General features: G+C 41.8%; 1 long non-coding RNA gene across 1 annotated transcript in view; it reads left to right on the forward strand.

Annotated features, from left to right (window-relative positions):
• Positions 1-12,801, forward strand: part of LOC116974250 — a 405,085-nt gene extending 392,284 nt beyond the window's left edge. The window contains exon 3 of the long non-coding RNA XR_004412317.1: positions 12,730-12,801. This is a non-coding gene — a long non-coding RNA (uncharacterized LOC116974250). The remainder of the gene's footprint in view (positions 1-12,729) is intronic.
• Positions 12,802-15,444: the final 2,643 nt, after the last annotated feature.

A 15,444-nucleotide genomic window follows, 5' to 3' on the forward strand; every position in this document is an offset into this window, starting at 1 on the left:
AAAATCATTTCACTGTTCCAATTGGTGCATGTGACAAATAAACTTGAACCTGAACCTGAACTTGAACTTGAACTTGCACACACTGGCCAATAATATCCCAGCTACACTAGCCCCACTTGCCTGCGCGTGGTCCATATCCTTCCAAACCTATCCTATCCATGACTTTCAGCTGGAATTTTGGAAGAAAATCTATGAGAGGAATGCAGACCAAAAAGATAAAATTGCTTGGGGAAAGAGTCAAGAATTGTGTCTCCCTGTGTTTCAGAGATCCAGCACAGGAACTACTGGATCAAATGTCAGAACCCTTTAAATCACCTCACATCTTCACATTAAACTATCTACAGGATTTAATAAACTGTGTAAAGTATTATGCGACAGAGATTATTATCATATACATTAACAATGAAAATGATTTTTCTGTGTGCATTGCCATTGTCTGAAGTCTTTTACAATTTTACTGTGTGCTGGTTCAACTATAGTTATAGATTCATATTGTTACCAGGACATTTACCTAATTCAAACCTAATGTTATTTTTTATCTTGTAAAAGTAAGTAAATATCACAACTAAAATGACAGTGATTTTGTTCCCCTATTAATAATGAATATAATAAGTAACATTAAAGAATTCTCAGTTAGCCCATTGGTATAGGATTCATGTAGGAGATGAGCAGAAAAAATTCACTCACATTGTTCAGATCTGGATCATTCATGTATAATGTTGGCAGCAGAGTGGGTGCAGCTGGTAGAGCACCATACACCTGGTGCAGCACTATGCACCTGGCCAGGTTCGATCCTGACCCCGGGTGCCTCGGAGGTTTGTATGTTCCCCATGTGAAAGCCCGAGTTTCCTCCAGCTGCTCTGATTTAGAGTCATAGAGTGATACAGTGTGGAAACAGGCCCTTCGTCCAAACTTGCCCACACCAGCCAGCATGTCCCAGCTACACTGATCCCACCTGCCTGCATTTGGTCCATATCCCTCCAAACCGGTCCTATCCATGTATATCCTACACCTTTCCACCCACATCCAAAGACATGTGGGTTTGTAGGTTAGTTGGCCTCTATAAATTGCCTCAAATGTTTTGAGAGTGGATGAGAAAGGGAAATGTGGTAGAACTAGTGTGAAAGGGTGATTGATGGTCTCATGGACTCTATTGGGCCGAAGAGCATGTTTCCATACTTTGTCTTTGCACTATACTTGAACAAAACGTGAGTTGGCAAAAATATTGAATATGAGTAATGTCCAGGTTTGTGAATGAAATGTGATAATGAAACTTATGGAAATGCCAGCATGGGAATGATGGCCCTCTCAGTAGTATGTTTCAACCTCTCTCCCAACTGGAAACTGAATGGTGCTTGTTCCAATGTGTTAAACTATTACGAAGTGACAGACCTATAAAGGTACCCAGTGCTATCAAACTTCAGTTGTCTATGAAGCCTCACGTTTTGCGTACTACTGAACAATTTTCCCCTGCGAAAGACTTTATCTTCACAGGCATACCATGTCAGAACCTACAAAGGAATTCAGGAACCACATCCGGAGCTAACAGGGAAAAGAAGTGGAGACAAGGTCATCGGTGGAGAGGGTGTACTAGGGAGGTCAGTGAGTGTTCTGACTGGGAGGTTAGTAGAAGGGTTAGTCTGGGGCGTTGGTTAAGGAGATGAGTAAAGAGGTTGTGCCTGATGTCTGATAGAGGGGGTCAGGCATTAGTCGTATGGTTGCGTTGGGATATCGATTGAGTGGTTGGGCCAAAAGATCAATAGATATGTAGGTCAATCCTGGAAGTGTAATGTGATTTTGAGGGAGAAAGGTAAGTATATGAGCCTAACTCCGGCATTTATAGCCATTGCATAATCTGTAATTGCCTTGGGAAAATGATGGAGAGCCACCTTCTTGAATCAAAGTCCATCTGGTGCTGTTGGGCAGGGCATTCCAGAGTTTAGACCCGTTTTCCTTCATTCTTGATTGCACAAATCAATAATTTGTTTTATTATCTTGAATCACCTTTCAATCTTTAATTCTTTTTAATGTTTATTTCCTCATCAGTCCTTTCTTTCCCTGTCTCAACCTTTATGTTTAAGCCCTACCACATTATTCAGTCACGAGACTGGTTTAAATGGAACTCATCCCAAGGGATTAATTCCCTCGTTCTCTAGTAGATATTCCAGTGCCCCATGAATCAAAACTTCTGTCTTTGATTTCATACCTGCAGCCACGTTTTAATTTTTTTAACCTGTTTAAGCCTTGAAAGGCTAATTACCATACAGCCCAAATTTTAGTTGTCATGAGATTCTGCATTTTAATTTTCTCCTCAATTGCTTCATTAGAACCTCATTCTTAATTCTCCTGTAATTGGTTTTGAAGTGGAAAAGTACTTTGCTTTGGAATGTAGAAACTTTTGCAATATTAGACCAACAATATTAAAACACAGAAATCTAGTTTGGTGTGGGTTGTATTGAATGCTTAATTTAAACATTCAGTGTGGAAACAGGCTTTTGGCCCACCGAGATAATGCCAGGCATTGATCACCTGCATATTAGTTCCATGTTATCCCACTTTTGCATACTACAGGGGCAATTTACAGAAGCCAATTAAGCTACAAACCTGAGATAGACACAAAGTGCTGGAGTAACTCAGCACGTCAGGCAGCATCTCTGGAGTTCAGTATGAAAAGGGATCGCAACCCTAACGTCACCCATCCTTTTTCTCCAGAGATGCTGCCTGACCCATTGAGTTATCCAGCACTTTGTGTCTATCTTTGGTATAAACCAGCATCTGCGGTTCTATGAACTTACAAACCAGCACGTCTTTGGATTGTGGGAGGAAACGAGCGCCTGGACAAAACCCACATGGTCACAGGGAAAACGTACAAACTCCACAGAGCAGCACCTGTAGTCAGAGTTGAACCCTGCTCTCTGGTGCTGTAAGGCAGCAACTCTTCCGCTGCCCCATTGTGCCGACCCATATGTTTTACGAAGCTTGCCTCTCACAATCATCATGGGCAGTACATCTGTAGATAGATAGATAGATAGATAAATACTTTATTAATCCCCTTATTCAGGGGAAATTCTGATGTCCTTGCAGCACACTAATAAAAATACAACACAGTATTCATAAAGAAATTCAACACCAAAACATCCCCCCACAGTGATTCCCACTGTGGGGGAAGGCACAAAGTCCAGTCCCCATCCTCTTGTCCACCCATAGTCGGGCCTATTGAGGCCTCCACAGTCGCCGCCACGGCGCCCGATGTTCTCGCCGGGTGATGGTACTCCGGCGTCGGGAGAACCCCCAGCAGCTTGGGGTGCCAGGAACGGCCGCCTTCCCACCGGAGCCTGCGGCTTCCAAGCCAACAGACCACGCCAGACGGAGCTCCGCACACTGGTGATCTCGGCGAGATGTAAGTTCAACGTCGCAGCTGGCCGCTCCGCAGAACCGCGGCTCCACGATGTTTTCCTCGGCGGTACCAAGCATACTGGAGTCCCAGCGCGGCGACCCAGGAAACGCATCGCCCGCTCCGCAATAGCGCTCCAGCGCTGCACTGCCGCCAAAGCCGATGTTCTGCGCCGCCGCCGCCAAAGCCGATGTTCTGGCCAGGTCCCCTCAGGGAAACGTCGCTCCAGGACCCGCTGGTAGGCCGCGAGGACAGGTCGAAGACGCTGCTCGGAGGAAGGCAACCCCTCCGACCAGGTAGGGACTTAGAAAAGCAGTTTCCCCCTTCCCCCCCACCACCCCCCACACATAAAAAGATTTAGGATTTAGACCCCCTGACTGTACACTTAACGAACTAAAAATAATAAAAAAGAAGGGGAAAAAACAGACAGCTGCAGGACTGTAATTGTGTATCTAAGCATGCAATATTTCAGAAGGCAAACAATTCAGCATAAGTAGGAATTGGCAGAAAGGCTTTGGAGTCAGTATAATAGCAGAAGTATTTATTTTTATGAGTATATTTTGGCGTGTAGCTGCAGCTATCCCTTGGTAGCAGGCTTGGCTCACCTGCTGCGGAACTGGGAAACCTAACCTGGAGAGTAAGCCTTCGAGCCTGGCCCCTGCTCGTCTCCCAGGACCGGACAACCAGGGAGTAGAGTAGAGAGAGTTGGCGATGGCAGATGTCAGAATAAAGGAGCATTTAGAAGAATGAGAGGGAATTTTATAGAAACATTAAAACATTTCCTCATCTCAGTCCTAAACTGAGATGAAAACTGTATGAAAAAATAATTTCACTGTATCTCAGTTCATGCGATAATAAAGAACCATTGAACCACTGGTGCAAGATGCTACCAACATTTTTTAGAGTATCGCTTGAAAGATAAGAATTGACACAATTATACAAAAATTCTCATCGAATTCTCATCGAAAAATTCTCATCTCATTGAAACCGCTTCGGTCGCCTCCTCCACGGAGAGGCGACTTTTTCCACGTCGCCTCCCCCGTGGCCTAACAACGAGGTTGGGCGCGGCCTTTCCCGGAGATGCGCCCGGGGCTTCCGGCGGGCGCAGTGCGGACTCGGCGTGGAGCGGGTGAGCCCTCGCTGGGGCTCGCTGGAGGGGAGCGCTCCGTTTCGCTGGCCCGCGGCAGCCGGCAGCCTGAAGCCGCGGTCTGCACAGTTCCTGCTGGCGCGGCGTCTACAGCCCGGGATCCCTCGTGGGGGACCCGGGGAAAGAAGGAGCTTCCACCGCCGGCCCGTGGCCAACTTCTACCATGGGCCCGGCATGGACTTACCATCACCCCTGGAGGGGAGCTTCTACCGCCGGCCCTGCGGTCTGCGGTGCTTCTGGCTGCGGCGCGGCGCGGCGCGGCGGGGACTTTAAATCTTCGACCGCCGGCCTGCGGCCTACACCATTCTGAAGCCGCGGTCTCCGGTGGGGAAGAGCCGACTATGGACTGGCTCTGGACTCTGGTCCCGACCACGGGGGGAAATGGAGGAGGACTGGCCAATTTTTGTGCCTTCCACCACAGTGATGAATGCTGTGGTGGATGTTTGTGTTAAATTTTTATTGTGTATTGTGTGTTCTTTCTCACTGTATCGCTGCTGACATTCATTTCACTTGCACTTTATGTGCAATGTGACGAATAAACCCGTATTGTATTGTATTGTATCTTAAGTGGGGGCACTTTAGTTTTAGAATCCACTGCCTCGGGGATATGTCTGCGTTCGTTTGTTGGTTTGTTGTTTGTTCCAGTTTAGGCGAGGTCCACACGGTGCCCAGCCAACAGTCACTTGTCCTTTTTTTTTGCACTTTGAATTTCTTGTGTATCTTGTGTGTTGTGACTGTTGGCAAACCAATTTCCATCCAGGGATGAATAAAGTTTTATCGTATCGTATTGTTATCGCATCTGTGTGGAGGTTTATTTGATAATTTCAGTCTTGGCCTCAGGTGAAGGAGATAGGATAAAAGTGAAGGAAAAGTAACCTCGGGCTATGAGACCAAGTCTGCAGGTGAGGGAGTGAGCAGCACAATACTGACCCTATTTCCCCATGGTTCACTTTTCTGATGGTTGGTTCAGTCACGGTAAATTTAGCAAAGGTGCTCTTGAGTTATTCTGTTCGATATTTCAAACCATACCTGGAGTTTTCATCACAGCGTGATGGGGAGGAGCTGGAGAGAGGTTTGAGAAAACAGGGAGCCTGTTCTGCTGCCCCTGTATATCCTTGCTTCAAGTGGCATGACTCTGGATCTAATATCTCACTAATGCTGAATTGTGATCATATAGAATGCAATTTGTTTGAATTCAATGGTAGATGAAGCGTGGTAGATTTTGACTGAATCTTTCAGTGAATCTCCCAGCGTCAGATTTCTCTGGGTTCTCCGGTTGTCTCCCACACTCCAAAGACGTACAGGTTTGTAGGTTAATTGGCTTTGATAATTTTTAAAGAAGGTCCCTAGTGTGTAGGATAGTGTTAGTGAACAAGGTGATTGCTGGTCGGTAGGCCAAAGTGCTTGTTTCAATGCTATATCTCTAAAGTTTAAAGCTCATGCTCAAGATTGTAATAACACATGCACCTGAAGCACATGAGAACTGTCTCATTTCATTTAATTCTACGCTGGGAGTTCTTCTCTTTTTAATGCGAGGTAACCAGATTTGTTATTTTGATATTATCATCTGCTACTTATTTTTTCTGACCCTCAATCTCACTTCACTACTCAATGAATTCACTGACTGTCATGTGGAGTGCTGCAAATGAAATGTGAAAACAAGGTTCACTGCATTGATCACTGACAATACCAAGTTAATTTTGTCTAAAGGAAATTAACCTAAATGTGTTGTGGGTGTCTTTAATGACATTACTTGAAATCCTACGTCTTCATTAGTATTATTGAAACATTTTCCTTCATCATCATAAGATCATATACCAGAATTAAGCCATTTGGCCTATTGAGTCTGCCCTGCCATTCGAACATGACTGATCTATTCTTCCCTCCCAACCACATTCTCCTGCCTACTCCTGCCTTCTCCCCGTAACCTTTGCCACTCTTACTAACCAAGAACCTGTCAATCTCCACTTTAAAAATATCCAATGAATTGTCATTCACCATCTGTGGCAATGAATTCCACAGACTCATCACTCTCTGTCGAAATAAATTCCTGCTCATCTCCATTCTAAAGGTACATCCTATTATTCTGAGGCTGTTTTCTATGGTTCTAGATTCTCCTTTTATATTGACATTATACAGATTTGATAAAATATGATCTGGATATTCATGTTTGGATTTCCTTTTCCATAGCACAAAGGATTATCACTAGGAATTGTAAAATCTTTCTACTTTGCCGTTTGTGCAGAAAGGCACAGTTCTTTTACTATTTACTCTTTGGAAGTAATGGTATCTGTATTGTTATCTGGATTCATTAAAAAAAAAATCCAGAAATGTAAAGAAGATACACTGCCATACATGACAAATTGAAATGAAGACTGAATCAGGTTGAACATGTCTGTAATACATAAAAAACACTATCCAATTTTCAGTTTCAGATTAGCTGTCCTCTTCTGTTAAAGTGGTACACCATACATTTGAACATTGCCATCTTGCTGCCATTTTCTGTGTTGCACTAATTAATGCCAGTAAGAAAGAAAGAGATGTGATTTGAACATGGAAATGTATTTATATAATATGTAAGGATCATGATGCTGAAGGATGGGAGAAGTAATTGGAACTACAGTGGGTTGCTCCAGTGTGGACTTTACAGTGGTTCAGGCATTGTGAACTGAAATGGTCCTCAGCATAAATAGTGCGAGTATCATGAGCATTGGTAAGTCTTTGTACATAAATATTTATATATACTTTGACTACACTCATAAATTGGTTTTCAACACATCTGCCAGTGCTACTGTCTCGGTGAACTAGTTAGCAAGATATATTCAAAGCTGCACAAGTAAAGTTCCTGACAGACGTTGGACAAATGCCTTGATCCAACAAGATCAGCATACAGCAAGAAGGAATAAAGTTATTTTAGCTTTTCATCTGAAACTTTCAGAAAATGTGGTTTTCTATGAAGTGAGTAATTCTACTTTTGTGCCAGATTTTTGGGGAGAGAAACTCAAGGCTTCAGATACTTCACTTACTGGCTGGGCTATTGACTGACTCTTTCAGTCTTTGAGACACATTTCTAAAGATCAGGTGATGATCCCGAGGCATCTATACAATACAACTGGATCCTAACACAATTCTATGGCCTCTAAAGTTGGAAGTATTGTGTCTTCTAGCTCTGATTAAGTTGTCATAATGTAGGCGGCAGTGGCACAGCTGGTAGAACTTCTGTCTCACAGCACCAGAGACACATTCAATTCTGACCTTGGGTGCTGTCTGTGTGGAGTTTGTGTGTTCTCCCGATGACTGCATGGGTTTCCTCTGGGTGCTCTGGTTTCCTCCCTGAGGTTAATCAACCTCTGCAAAATAAATTGCCCCTAATGTGTATGGGAAAGGATGGGAAAGTGGGATAACACAACTAGTGTGAACTGGTGATAGATGGTCAGCATGGGCTCGGTGGACTGCGGGCCTGTTTTCATGCTGTACTGTATCTCTAAACTTTACTTTAGACTTTAGAGGAACAGCATGGATACAGGCTCTTCAGCCCACTGAGTCCACGTCGACCAGTGATCACCCCACACACTAGCACTATCCGACACACTAGGGACAATTTACAAATCACAGAATTTAATTTCATTCATCTCAAAACCTGTATGTCTGTGGAGTGTGAGGGGAAACTGGAGGACCTGGAGAAAACCCATGAGGTCACAGGGAGAACGTACAAACTCTGCACAGACAGCACCCGTTGTCATGTTCAAACCCGGGTCTTTGACGCTGTACGGCAGCAATTCGACTGCCGCACCACTGTACCGCCCCAACTGACCTACTAAGTTCCTTTAGCACTTTCTGTTTTGTTCAAGATTCTAGCATCTTATCTAAACTAAACTTGTGTGAAGGGGTATCACACTCCTCTGTGCTGCTCATTACTCTTACTGCTTTGATATAGGGGTGGATAACACAGGGCTGCCAGAGTATCTCCAGTGCCCATTTCAGCTTCATGGACACACAAAGGGCCTGTCCCACGGCGATTATTTAGGCGACTGCCGGTGTCAGGGTCGCCGAAAGATTTTGAACATTTCAAAATCCAGCGGCGACAAAAAAAATGTTGTGACATTTGAGGAAACACCGCTCGTCAATACGTCATCACGTCGTGTCACGCCGCAACTTTTTCGGTGACCTGATACGTGAGTCAATGATGCGGACAGTCGCCGAAAAAATCGTCAAGTGGGATAGGCCCTTTACTGTACTTTTAAGAACCTTCTTGGCTCTCAGTGCACTGGTGGTGTTGCTAATGTGCTCATTCTATTCACCAAGAGCTATCTATGACTTGTTTGCAGGCAGCACAATTTACAATATCAAAATTAATAAACATTTAAAATTAATATCTGACATAAAATGTAACTAATGGAAATTAAACAAATATTTATATGAATCAATATACTGTTTGGAAAATAAGCTCTTTTCTTTACTCACCCATTTAATGAAGGCCACAACCAGATTGACATAAATGGGGTTTTGCTGGATGTATCTGGTAATGAGCTCTGTAAGTTGCAGGGCTTCTGATGAGGCAATGATGGTTCAGATGTGGAGCAGGAGGTCAGACTTGCAGTAATGTGCAGGTGCAAAAGCTCAGAATGCACTGGTATGCAGACTGCAGCTGGCCAGCAGTTCACCGCAGAAAATCAGGTGCAATGCAGTCTAATATTTTCGATCTGTGACAGTCATTAATCCAAACCTTGACCTGGAACAAAAGGCTAATTTTGGAGACCATAAGATCATAGGATCAGAATTAGGTCAGTCGGCCCATTGAATCTGCTCTGCCATTCGATCACAGCTGATCTACATTTCCCTCAACATCCTTCTCTTTGTAACCTCTGGTGCCCTTACTAATCAAGAACATATCAATCTCTGCTCTAAAAATACCTTATGTCTTGTGTTCCACCACTGTCTGTGGCAATGAATTCCAGAGATTCACTTTGGAAATTGATATTGTTTCCATCAATGAACAAACAGAAGCCCTTGAAAGTTTGTAAAGAATAGCAGATCAAATTTGAACAAAAATATCAAAGAAGGCAACACAAATAATATGATAGTCTATGTATATGTTGGAAGGGATTAAAGCTTAATTACGTTAATATCTGTGTCACTCCTGCACTGGGCAAAAATTACACTTCGGCCACTCCAGGATGTAGAGTTTCAGGGAGAATAAAACTGATCTGAGGCCATACTATATTCGGTGTTGGTTTGAAATTTTCATTCAACTAGCAAAAAAAACTTGTGTGATTTGAATGAAGGAATCAGAGCTTATTTGAAATGAACACCTATCCATCGCAGATAATAAATACAGAGCACTGTGAGTGAAGATGCAATTCACAATTTGTACTTTCCTACCTCATAAGGTTCCAGGAGAAGTTCTTTTTAGCTCTCCTTTATATTTTTTTGTTAAATAAATAAATATTGGAATTTCATTAAAGGAAGGAGATAACAGAGCAGGGGTAATGGGGCTTTGCTTAAAGACTTTAAACATATCAACAGGGGATACTTGCTTTGCAATAGGTTCTTGATTGGTCAGGGCATCAAAGGTTATGTGGAGAAGGCTGGAGAATGCGAGAATGAAGGAAAAAATAGATCAGCCATGATCGAATGGCAGAGCAGACTCGATGGGTCGAATGGTTTAATTCTGTTCCTATGACATAGTCTCATGGAATTGGACCCATTTTGGAGGTGCAATATGAGTATAAGCATGTGGTATGGCAAGTGACATGGTGACTTGCACATGTCGGTGTTTTAACAGAGATATGCCACGTCCACCTCTGGTAAAAAGCCTTTACATTGGTATGCACCCGAACCAGGCATCACCCTTGATTCTATGCTCTTCTCATTAGTCAGGCCATCAAAAATCAGGCATAGCTACCTGCTGTAAGATAAGTTGTAACTGTTTTATTCCTCATTGAAAATTGAGGGTGAAGAAATGCCAATAAAAAATAAAAGAATTCAACGGGAGAACCCACCATCCTTGGTTAGGTCAAAAAGTTATAAATTTTCCTGTGTTCCTGTGCTATACTGGAACACTGTATTCTATGTTTGAATGCTGGAATATCTGGCTGTAAAAGGATGAAAGCCCTCTTTAGGACACTATCCTAAAAATAAAAGGAATATTTTTGCTGATAATTGCTTACTGTTCAGGTTTGATTGGAACTCCTCAGAGAAGGAAGCCATCCACATCTGCCAACAGCAAGATCAGGACAACAATTAGACGTACACTAAGTAGCAAGTGTCAGACATGCCACATGAATGCCATGCAATTTTCCAAGTCCAACAAGAGAGATTCTAACTCCCTCCTCCTGATTTTCAATTTCATTTCTAGTGCTAAAATTCGCACCATAAACATCTTGGGGATCAACATAACTTTAACTGATCCAGGACCACAAATGACATGGTTATAAGAGGAGATCAGATGCTAGTTTTTTTTTTTTCTTTTGCAGTTATTGAATGACAATTTGTTTTAATTAAGACTTTTCCTCGTTCATTCAGACACTTGTGAAGATTGTGATGGACTATTCTCCACCTCACATGATCCTACAACAGTCAAGAAACTTGATACAATCCAAGTAAAAATAGCCTACTTCACTTCTACCCTTTTCCTCATTCCAAATGTTCACTCCTGCCACTGGCTTACTGTGGCTGAAATGCACAATGCAAACCATCTACAAAATCACTTCAACAATTCACCACAATATCTTTCAAACATCTCTCAAATGCTGTTGACTAGCCAGAAGGACAAGCATGTGGGAAAATCAGCAACTACAAATGTACAAAGTTACTTCATTTCTTCAGCATCACTAAATTGAGATATTTAAATTCACACCTGGGACGAGTTGTTTTCATCAACTAAAGTAATTCATGACTCGGCAGTTATTTAATCCCCATTTGAAGTTTATTTAAAAATTATCATTGAGTAATTTTAAAAGCAATCAGAAAAGCAAAAGTTAAATAGTTTAGTGCAAATTTCATTATTGACCTACCAGCAGAACCAAAGGGTGCAGTATCAAATTCCTCTTCAAAATGACTTGCAATAACTCTCCAAGGCAGAAACATAGGATACTGCAGCACAAACCCAGGATATTAGGTTGATCAAGCCTGCACCCATGATTTACTCCATTTGAATCGCTTCATTTAATCCAGCTCTCTTTCTCGATGGCTATGCTTTTTTTTAATATTCTTTTTCTCCATGCGATTTCCTTTTACAGGAATTTATGAACTTGGCCACAAATGTAATGCATGAGGAAGTAAATGAAAATTAGTGCAGCATGAACTTGAAATAGATGCAAAGGAAATGACTTTACTCAAAATATGATCTTTGTGTAAAATAATTGATGAAGTTAAACAAAAGTGGTAAAATTTGAATTACTTAATGTTACATGAAGTTAGACATCAGTAGGTGGAAAAAATTACATTCTGGTTAAATCTTGTTTTGTCGATATCTAGTCAGTTAAGATTTTCTTTAAATCATACGAGTTTGGAAATGCAAAGCCATAGAGTATAAATTTGGGCTTCTTGCTAAGTGATGCAATCACATACCTACAATACCACCATTGCACAACAGAGGATGATACCACAGGAAAAAATACAATTTGATGTGAAAGAATGCCATAGATAAAATAAAGATACCATTTGCGAGTAGTAAATAGTATCTATATTTTAGTGTAGTCTTTCCTATGGCATTCCTTCATATTAAATTGTATTATTTCCAATGGTATCGTTCACAGTGCAATGCAGTGAATAAAGACAGTGTCACCATCAGTACAGCTGAAAATTCTGGTGCTTCATTCAAGATGCTTCCTTCATTGCAAATTGTCTTGCAAAGCCATGTCTGACAGAAAATTAAACAAACCAGTATTGGATTTGGGAGCAATTTAAATTATAAACAAGTTAAGGTCTCATGTTTTAAATTTGGTTGATAAATAAGAAATGTTTATCCTGGGATGATCACAATCAATTTTTACTGTTATTTTGCAGGAAAAATCCAAATCAGTTCTGAACCACTAACATTATTGTGATTGAAGCTCAGTAAAAGGCAATAAGTTAACAATCAGCCCAATGGTTTTTTCCTTCACGTTCTTGCTTAAGTCTAGTATAAATTTTGAAACAACTGTGATATTACCATTTTTATAATAATTCTTGTTCCTATTAATAGGTTTGCTCCACATCACCTACAGTCAGATCTATGGAAGAAAGCATGTGAGAAAAGGTAAAGATTGAAAACTGGTAAGTGAAAGCACAATATGTTTAATGGCCCTTTTATATTTCACTGTTGTAATGCTTGGGTTCTTGTTAGATATTGATGTCTTCATTTATCAGTGCATTGACTATGTATTATTTGATCGGTCTGCTATCAAGGACACGTAGAATGTGAGTACAGTAACATTACTTAGTCATCAAGGTTTCTCATTCTAACTGAAATCAAACTTATGAGTTACCTTTTATCCCCAAGTGCAATATCAGAATGGTCAACAAGGTCCAAACAAAATGGATATGAGGGAAAATCTATTCATAATTCAGCCTGAATGGGTGTCAGATAGCTGCTTGATGTACTTTGCTCCAGGTATTGGATTTCCTTGACGTCAATGCAATCAATGGGGTGGCACAGTTGCTGCCTCAAAGCACCAGAGATGCGGGATTGATCTTGACTATGGGTGCTGTCTGTCCGGATTTTATATATCCTCCTTGTGACCATATGGGTTTCCTCCGGGTGCTCCGGTTTCTCCCAACACTTTAAAGATGTACAGGATTGTAGGTCAATTGGCTTCAGTAAAAATTGTAAATTGTCCCTAGTGTGTAGGATAGTACTAGTGTACGGGGTGATCGCTGGTCATCATGGACTCAGTGGGCCAAAGGGCCTGTTTCCACGCTGTATCTCTGAAGTCTAAAGTAACGATAAACTATTGGGAAAAGGGAACAATAGATAGCCTGTCATGACCAAAATCATATCCATACGTTTTAAAGACCACGTTTTAAAGATCAGAGCAACAAAGTTAACAGTAATAATCTGTGGAGAAGTATGCAGGGTAAATGGAAGGCTTACGAGAAAAATGTGCTTTCATCTCCTTGCTCCAATTAACAGAAAACACCATCAATATTAGCATGCTTGAATCCATGAGCTGTAGTTCATGTGATAAAATGTAGCCAGAGGATCTCTTTAAGAAAGGACTCAGTTTAGACTTGAAACATTCTTTGACAGCCTCAAAGGCAACAGAATCAGGAAATCAGACAGATATTGATTGGAGAATAAGACAAAACGGAAAAATTTGCCAACATTAATGAGAATTTGAGACTTTAATCAATGTTTTCAATATTTACGCCCTGCCGCCTATTTTGATCAAACAAATCGGTTCATTTACCAGAGATCTGACCATTCAGCTCCTCACCCGGAACACACTCACTCTCCTTCCCTCTGACAATTCATACATTATATCTCCGATGATGAACAATGCAGTTCCACTGCTTGCCAACAATCCAAATGACCTGGTTGAGATGGTGCCTGGGGATTCACAGCAGTAATGCTCTGCCCTATCATTCAATGGAAATAGACTTGGGAGCATATTGCTCAATTAAATCTAAAATTAATTTTTCATTGTGATTACTTTTTCCAGTAATGAGCCATAATTATTCTGACTTTGACCTTATTCTGCCTTTTAATATTTTGGCCCCAAGAATGTTTTGATCATTATAATGCATAAAGGATTTAGACCAATTAAATAAGTTAAGAAATATAACCTCGACTTTAGCATGAATAAATGTAAGATCATATATATTTCAATGAAGATAGATCAAAAGATCAGGGAGGAGAGAAGACTATTTTGGCACAAATTCCACTTGGTCTCATTGATACTCTCCCCTTAAAAGACAACACTAATATTTCACAGAGGGTTGGATATCAAGGGCAAAACAAAATAGATTAATTAAATAGAATTAAAATGATCCTCAGGTCGTGGACACATGCTGTCCCCATCAATATTGATAAACGTGATGAGTTGGAAGATACCATAATAGACTCGGCTTGTACTCGCTAGAATTTAGAAGATTGAGGGGGGATCTTATAGAAACGTACAAAATTCTTAAGGGGTTGGACAGGCTAGATGCAGGAAGATTGTTCCAGATGTTGGGGAAGTCCAGAACAAGGGGTCACAATTTAAGGATAAAGGGGAAGTCTTTTAGGACCGAGATGAGAAAAACATTTTTCACACAGAGAGTGGTGAATCTGTGGAATTATCTGCCACAGAAGGTAGTTGAGGCCAGTTCATTGGCTATATTTAAGAGGGAGTTAGATGTGGCCCTTGTGGCTAAAGGGATCAGGGGGTATGGAGAGAAGGCAGGTACAGGATACTGAGTTGGATGATCAGCCATGATCATATTGAATGGCGGTGCAGGCTCGAAGGGCCGAATGGCCTAATCCTGCACCTATTTTATATGTTTCTATGTTTCTATAAGACTGATGAACCTAAAATGAATGCAAGAATAATTAAGATAGCAGGAGCAGGGCCTCGCTCGTGTGTTTGTGGATTTGAACAAATACTAAATAGTTTGAATGCTCTTTCCAATCAACCAGTGTAAACCTGAAATGCGGGGTTGCGGGGTTGAAGAGTACCTGGAGCGGGGCCTTACATCACTGCCCCGCGCGGCTTGGAATGGGTGCGGGACCTTGCTAGCGCCCGCCGGGGGCTCCAACACCAAGACCCGGAGCGTGGCCTTGCATCACCCGGCGCGGCGTAAATGGCCGCGGGACAATTACCATCGCCCGCCGGGGGCTTTGACTTTGACTCTGACATCGGGAGGGGAATGGGAAGTGCAGGGGAGAGATAAGTCTTTGCCTTCCATCACAGCGAGGAGGAGATGCGCTGTGATGCATGTT

Source organism: Amblyraja radiata, chromosome 6 (assembly GCF_010909765.2).
Source record: "Amblyraja radiata isolate CabotCenter1 chromosome 6, sAmbRad1.1.pri, whole genome shotgun sequence".
Classification (NCBI taxonomy): domain Eukaryota; kingdom Metazoa; phylum Chordata; class Chondrichthyes; order Rajiformes; family Rajidae; genus Amblyraja; species Amblyraja radiata.